This window comes from Narcine bancroftii, chromosome 5 (genome assembly GCF_036971445.1).
Source record: "Narcine bancroftii isolate sNarBan1 chromosome 5, sNarBan1.hap1, whole genome shotgun sequence".
Taxonomy (NCBI): domain Eukaryota; kingdom Metazoa; phylum Chordata; class Chondrichthyes; order Torpediniformes; family Narcinidae; genus Narcine; species Narcine bancroftii.
In genome coordinates, this window is record NC_091473.1 from 169,190,269 (window position 1) to 169,196,908 (window position 6,640).

The 6,640-nt window shown below is 39.1% G+C and overlaps 1 protein-coding gene across 22 annotated transcripts in view; it reads right to left on the bottom strand.

Moving 5' to 3' along the window:
* cacna2d3a (calcium channel, voltage-dependent, alpha 2/delta subunit 3a) overlaps positions 1 to 6,640 on the bottom strand; it is a 732,424-nt gene that overhangs the window by 454,110 nt on the left and 271,674 nt on the right. The gene's annotated exons all lie outside the window — the stretch shown is intronic.

Sequence of the window (6,640 nt, forward strand, 5' to 3'; positions counted from 1 at the left end):
TGTTCTCAATTTTTGTCTCAAGCAATTTCTGTGAAGGTACTTCTGTTTCTAACAGTATCATTGCAGGATCTTTGAAGACTTTAATGCACATTTCATAAGTAGGTGCTAATTGAAATGATGTCATGAAATGAATAGACCATTGCTTGGAATTGGAGACAGGCTGGATGGTTGGATAACTACAAGGCTTCTGACCTTTCTGCAAAGTGCTCACAGAAAGGTCACTCCTGGGTTTTGTTTACCATAGACAACACCTTCCTGCAATGAAGAAGGTGGTGGGTTTTTGCAAGTGAGAAAGTCACATGGGCTTCCTGGCAGTTGGCAGTTAGAGAGAGAGAGAGAGAGAGAGAGAGAGAGAGGATAAGTTCAACAAGCACTCAGTCAGCCAGTGTGTGTGACACTGAATGTAGCTGAACAGAACAAGCCAGGAAGAGCAAGTTTGAAACAGAAAGTTCCAGAGCAGTGGATGGCTGGAAGTACTATGTGTCTGATGTTTCTCTTGGAATAAGCAGAACAGAAAAGAACTCTATATTAGCATGAAAGTAAGATGTTACCTTTTAGAAAACCCTGATGGGGCAAGTTTCATCAGCGAGACCCTGAGGTGACTAATGGCAGTACCTCAGTTGTGGAAATCCTGGAACAACAAATCTCTCTCTGCAAACCCTACTAGAACCTTCCTGAGCAGTAAACATTTACCTTTCGAGCACCAAAGCCTGATGAACTTTATACAGGTTCAATTCTGTGCACAGTATAAGAATTTCCTGCAACCAGTGAACTTGGAAGAAGGAGAAGTGAGATTGAATTGTGAACCCAAGAACTTTTCTTAAATTTACACACATATTACATACACGTGCGCTTAGAATTAGAAGGGGGCTAATTTGGGTTAGTTAAGTATAGAGATAAGTTAAAGTTTGATTCTGTTTTCATGTTTAAAGTTGATTAAAAACAACTTTTTTTAAAAAACTACTTGTCTTGGTGAATGTCTATTGCTGCTGGATTTTGGGGTCCTTTGGGCTCGTAACACCATTGACTGAAAATTTAATACTGTACATTTGGTTAGATATTCAAAGATGTAACACTAACCTGCAACAAGCAAATCACAAAAACAATTTCTTTCTTTGGCTTGGCTTCGCGGACGAAGATTTATGGAGGGGGTAAAAAGTCCACGTCAGCTGCAGGCTCGTTTGTGGCTGACCAGTCCGATGCGGGACAGGCAGACACGATTGCAGCGGTTGCAAGGGAAAATTGGTTGGTTGGGGTTGGGTGTTGGGTTTTTCCTCCTTTGCCTTTTGTCAGTGAGGTGGGCTCTGCGGTCTTCTTCAAAGGAGGCTGCTGCCCGCCAAACTGTGAGGCGCCAAGATGCACGGTTTGAGGCGTTATCAGCCCACTGGCGGTGGTCAATGTGGCAGGCACTAAGAGATTTCTTTAGGCAGTCCTTGTACCTTTTCTTTGGTGCACCTCTGTCACGGTGGCCAGTGGAGAGCTCGCCATATAATACGATCTTGGGAAGGCGATGGTCCTCCATTCTGGAGACGTGACCCATCCAGCGCAGCTGGATCTTCAGCAGCGTGGACTCGATGCTGTCGACCTCTGCCATCTCGAGTACCTCGACGTTAGGGGTGTGAGCGCTCCAATGGATGTTGAGGATGGAGCGGAGACAACGCTGGTGGAAGCGTTCTAGGAGCCGTAGGTGGTGCCGGTAGAGGACCCATGATTCGGAGCCGAACAGGAGTGTGGGTATGACAACGGCTCTGTATACGCTTATCTTTGTGAGGTTTTTCAGTTGGTTGTTTTTCCAGACTCTTTTGTGTAGTCTTCCAAAGGCGCTATTTGCCTTGGCGAGTCTGTTGTCTATCTCATTGTCGATCCTTGCATCTGATGAAATGGTGCAGCCGAGATAGGTAAACTGGTGACCGAAATAACAGCCAAAACAATATCAGATCAAACTACTATTAAAGGAAAATATGTGGCCCTCATTAGAAATTAGATCTTGTCTTTCTAAAAAGCAAAGCCACCAGATTTAGTCCACCAACAAAATATATGCCAACATATTACTCTGATCAGAACAAAATAGGCAAATAATTAACATATTTAAACAAACTGCAAGGTGTTAATGCTATGACCCCTTTTAACACTGATTTCACCAACACTTCTTCTTAGGAATGTAGCCTGATTTCCAAGCAAGGCACCCACCAGTTTTCTAATGGTCAGAATAGGTTCTCTATATAGATGATGGCAGTAGATTAGATTTTAAATTTGGAGATCTCTGCTGTCCTTGCACATTGTAAATCTGGAAATTGAAGTCAAATCTAAGTATAAAATGAGATTTCCTCCTCTAACAAATCAAATCTGATTTTACACAACCAGGGTGATTGTCACAGTATATGCTGTGAGCAAATGGCAATTTGTCTTTTGCTGAGTGATGCATTTTTTTTGATCTATTGTAATTTTATTTTATTCATTTGCCCACACAGGAATTCTTAGCAGCATTACATTTTGATTCATTAATGCTGACCAAGAAAAATTAGCAGATCATTTAATATACGTTAAATTTTCTTTACAAAATACTTGTTTTTAGTTAAAATACAAGAAAATGTATTGCAGTAAATTGGTATGATTTCTAAAGCAATTAAATTTGGAAAAGATTTTCAACTGACAGTAAAACCCTATTAATCTGCAATCCTATTATTCCGAAATCTGAATGTTTCAGCATTTTGGTTCAAGTTTTCTACACCCTTTAAACTAACTAGGTCCTTATTTCCCACAGTCCCTTAATCCTCATTGGGGTTCTGTTCCCTGCACTTCCTTTAAATGTAGCAGGTTCACTGGAAAAATTATGATGCTACAATGTAACATGTTGTAAATATGAATTAAAATGAATTGGAGTATTACCAGTAAATTGGAAAATCTGCCAGTTTTGATCATTAAAGGGCTGAGGCTGCCAGATTAATAGAGTTTCACTGCAGTCCTTTCAGAGAAAAGAAATGCACAAATCTATTGCTACTTGGCACCCAGAAATGTATCCGTTTGTTTACAGGACAAAAGAGCTGCTTCATTGGTTAAGTAAGTTCGGCTTAAGAAGGATGTATGTTCCTCGAAATCAGAACTTACTCAACTCACCATTGTCAGGGTCAGGCGTACATTAAATTTTGTTTCAAAAGTTAAGGAAATGAACGATACCATGAAACATTCAATCTCAAAACCAGATTTTGACGTAATACAATGTATTACATTAATTAATGAAATTTCTTTGCCAATACAGAGACAAAAATAATAATACTAGCTAATTGTGTTATTTCCATGTGGCTTTAAATTGGAATGGAAGAACAAAGTCACTTCCATATGCTCCATATTTTTTCTTTGATGCTGCTTTCTCTATTGTTTTTCCTTTTGACTTGAAAACAGAAGTGAAAATTTCAACAGAATTTCAAATGCAACTTATTCATAGAGAAGCATGTAACTTCACATTTCAATTTTCTGCTAAGAAAAGAAACTTCAATGTATGTAAATATGAGATTTGTTTGAATCAAAAAACTCTCATATTCTAACTTTAAGTAACAAATAGCAATACTGTGTAATGCATACACATTTGTCTATTTCAAAGCCTGAGGTATTCAATACCTTTTCATTGTTCACATATACAGGTATTTATATATTAATATAAAACTGGATGGTGGAACTGTAACAGAAATGAACTTACCTCTACAAAGCTACTTTAGGAGTCAGAAGAGCAGACAAGCATCCTGGCAAAGGCTACACAGCCTTACAGTTATTTTATAGCACTGGACAATGAAGATTTTGCTTCCTGAATACTTTTGGGTGTATTTTATGGATTTCTGTGTGATTAGCCAGATCACATTACATACCATTTTTAAAATATAACCTATTTATGTGATTTCCTATCATATTTTGAGTCTATTTCAAGCATACAAAACCATGAAGGGCAACATGCATTTTCTGCATTCTCATTTGGACGTCTTCCCCACTGATCTTGGTGCAGTCAGTGACAAACATGGTGAAAGGCTTCACCAGGACATTGCAACTATGGAAAATGCTATCAGGGCAAATCGAATCCATTAATGCTGGCCAACTGGACACTGAAACGAGAGGCATCAGATGCTGAGTACAAATAAATCAGCGGGAAAACAGTTGAACTAATGCAATATGCCAACATCATTGTGCAATTAAACATGCTAAATTCAATAAAAGTGAATTTAATGTTTCTCCAACTTCCTACACAATACAGCAAATCTGAATTTATCTTTGTATTCAGCTTGAAGTTGTCTATCATAATCCCCAATTTTATTTCAGGAAGCAAACCTGAAAAAAAAATTGTTGTCTAGTATAGTTGAATTTAATGAATTCTCATAGTTCCCTTAGCATTAAATGTATCAAATAAGATGGGGTGGCAACAGTAACATAGTGCTCATGTTTCCATTCTAGCAATTCGGAAGCCTGTACAATGGATCTGGAGATACAAATTAAAACCATACCAGCTGGGGAGTTTAATTGATTAATTAAAAAGTTGATTATTTCTAATAATGACCATAGAAGAACTACATTATCAGAAAAGCAATGTGATCTGTCAAGCCTCATAACTGGCTAAGCAGTTCCAGACCAATAATAACACCAGTTTTATCTGATAATGTGGCAAATTTCCTACATATATACAGCTCACAAAAAAAAACCCCACAAATCAAACGCGATCTGGCTAATCACTCAAAGCATCTGAAAATTGTTGACAGATGCAACAGGCAGCATTTATTCACCATTTATCTACTCAGTAAGGCTCAGTTTGGGTTGATCCAGAAATATAAATTTCGAACCTCTGTAGCCTTAATACAAACAGGAAGTAAAGCAGTATTTAACTGAGTCCAGTTTCAAGTACACTAAATAATGTAAAACTCAATGGAAAAATTATTCATTGGTCGGAATGTTATCTGTAAAAATGAACACTGTACTAGTTGTTGCAGATCAATGCATGCAGCTGCAGGATATGACTTCAGGGGTTCTTCAGAGTTTGTCCAAAGTTTATAAAATGCTTCATCAAGAGGATTTACCTTTCATCGCAACAGCTGAAGTGATTATTGTAAAATGTATGATTCCATTCACCGTCCTCAGAATGAAGTCACCCATGCCTCTAATCGTGAGGATCTGAACAACATTTGGTAATGGAAATTAACATTCACATACCATGAGAATCAGACAACAACCATCTCAAAAAAACAATGGTCTAACCACCTCACCTAGAGAATCAAAAGTATTACCATCACTGAAGATCCCAATGCTGGTGATAACAAGAGTCAAATATTGTTTAATATAATCAATAGGCTCAAAGATGGCCAAAACCTTTAAAATTATTTAATGGGATGCTCATTTTAATAGATTTTTGGCCTAAGATCAGAAATTAGAAAACTGTGGAGGCATGAAGATTGGGCACAAAGTATGGCTGAGGGGAATAACATGGCACACTTGACAGTGAAGCCACATCCCAACAACACACAGCAAGAGCGATTGATTTACAATGGTGGAGTTTTTATAATGTGGATACAAAAGTTCAGTGGGGACTGAAAGGCTCCATTATTGTCATGTAATACTACATTTTTTAGAATGTAACATACATGAAATTCTTTAACTTTTGACTACCTTTAGGCAGATAGAGACATCCTTGTTAATCTTTTTCAAGCAACCTTCCTTCAAAAACAGCTCCAATAATGGTGATTAATTGTCTAATTTGTTGCTTGTGATATTTCTGTGGACAATTATGGTCTTTGTCTTGCTACATTAGTTCCTTGATGGCACAATAAATATCCATTGATTCCAATTCAATGGACTTGAAACATTGCCATATATTCTGAGGATAAAGTATGGAAATCCAAGTTCTTTTTCCATATTGAATAAACATGGAAGTGAAAGATTTTAAGGTGGCATGGTCATTACTGGGTTACAAATGCACAACTTATGGATACCCGTACATGCAAAGGTGCTCCCGTAATATTTAAATCTATATCAACTGGGAAAGTGAGCCAAGCAATGGCAAATGGAATTTAACATCCACAAGTGCCAAGTGATGCATTTTGGGAAGTTAAAACATGGCAGAACATATCCAGAACCATGGTCCGACACCTTCCTTTGTCCCCAAAGAACTCCGGGACTGCAACTACATTTTCATTCACAGGGGAATGCACTGGACTCCACTCCAGTGGCTGTACGAGGGCCCGTACAAGGAGGCATGTCGGAATGGAACCATGTGCATCCTCAACGTGAGCGGCCATGAGGAGACCTTCACCACTGATCACCTCCAGCCGGCGCACCTAGACCTGGAACACCCTGTGACTGTGGCACCCCTACACCAATGGGGTCGGCCACTCAAATGGACTAAAGAGTTGTTGGCCGTGGACTCCACACCTCCTAACTCTGATTCTGGGGGTGGGGTCATGTGGAGACTCGCCCACGCAACTGGCAAACTGGGTCATAGAATCACAGGCAAGTCTGCAGCAGATCTTACTGGGAGACCTCCGGGTACAGGGCAAGCCCACAGCCTGGTGGCTGATGTCATAAAGGTCCCTGGAGTCGCAAGATTTATCGGTTTCTGAGGAATTTAAACGCATGCGAGAGTTCTATTAAAATCAGTTGGTTCAAC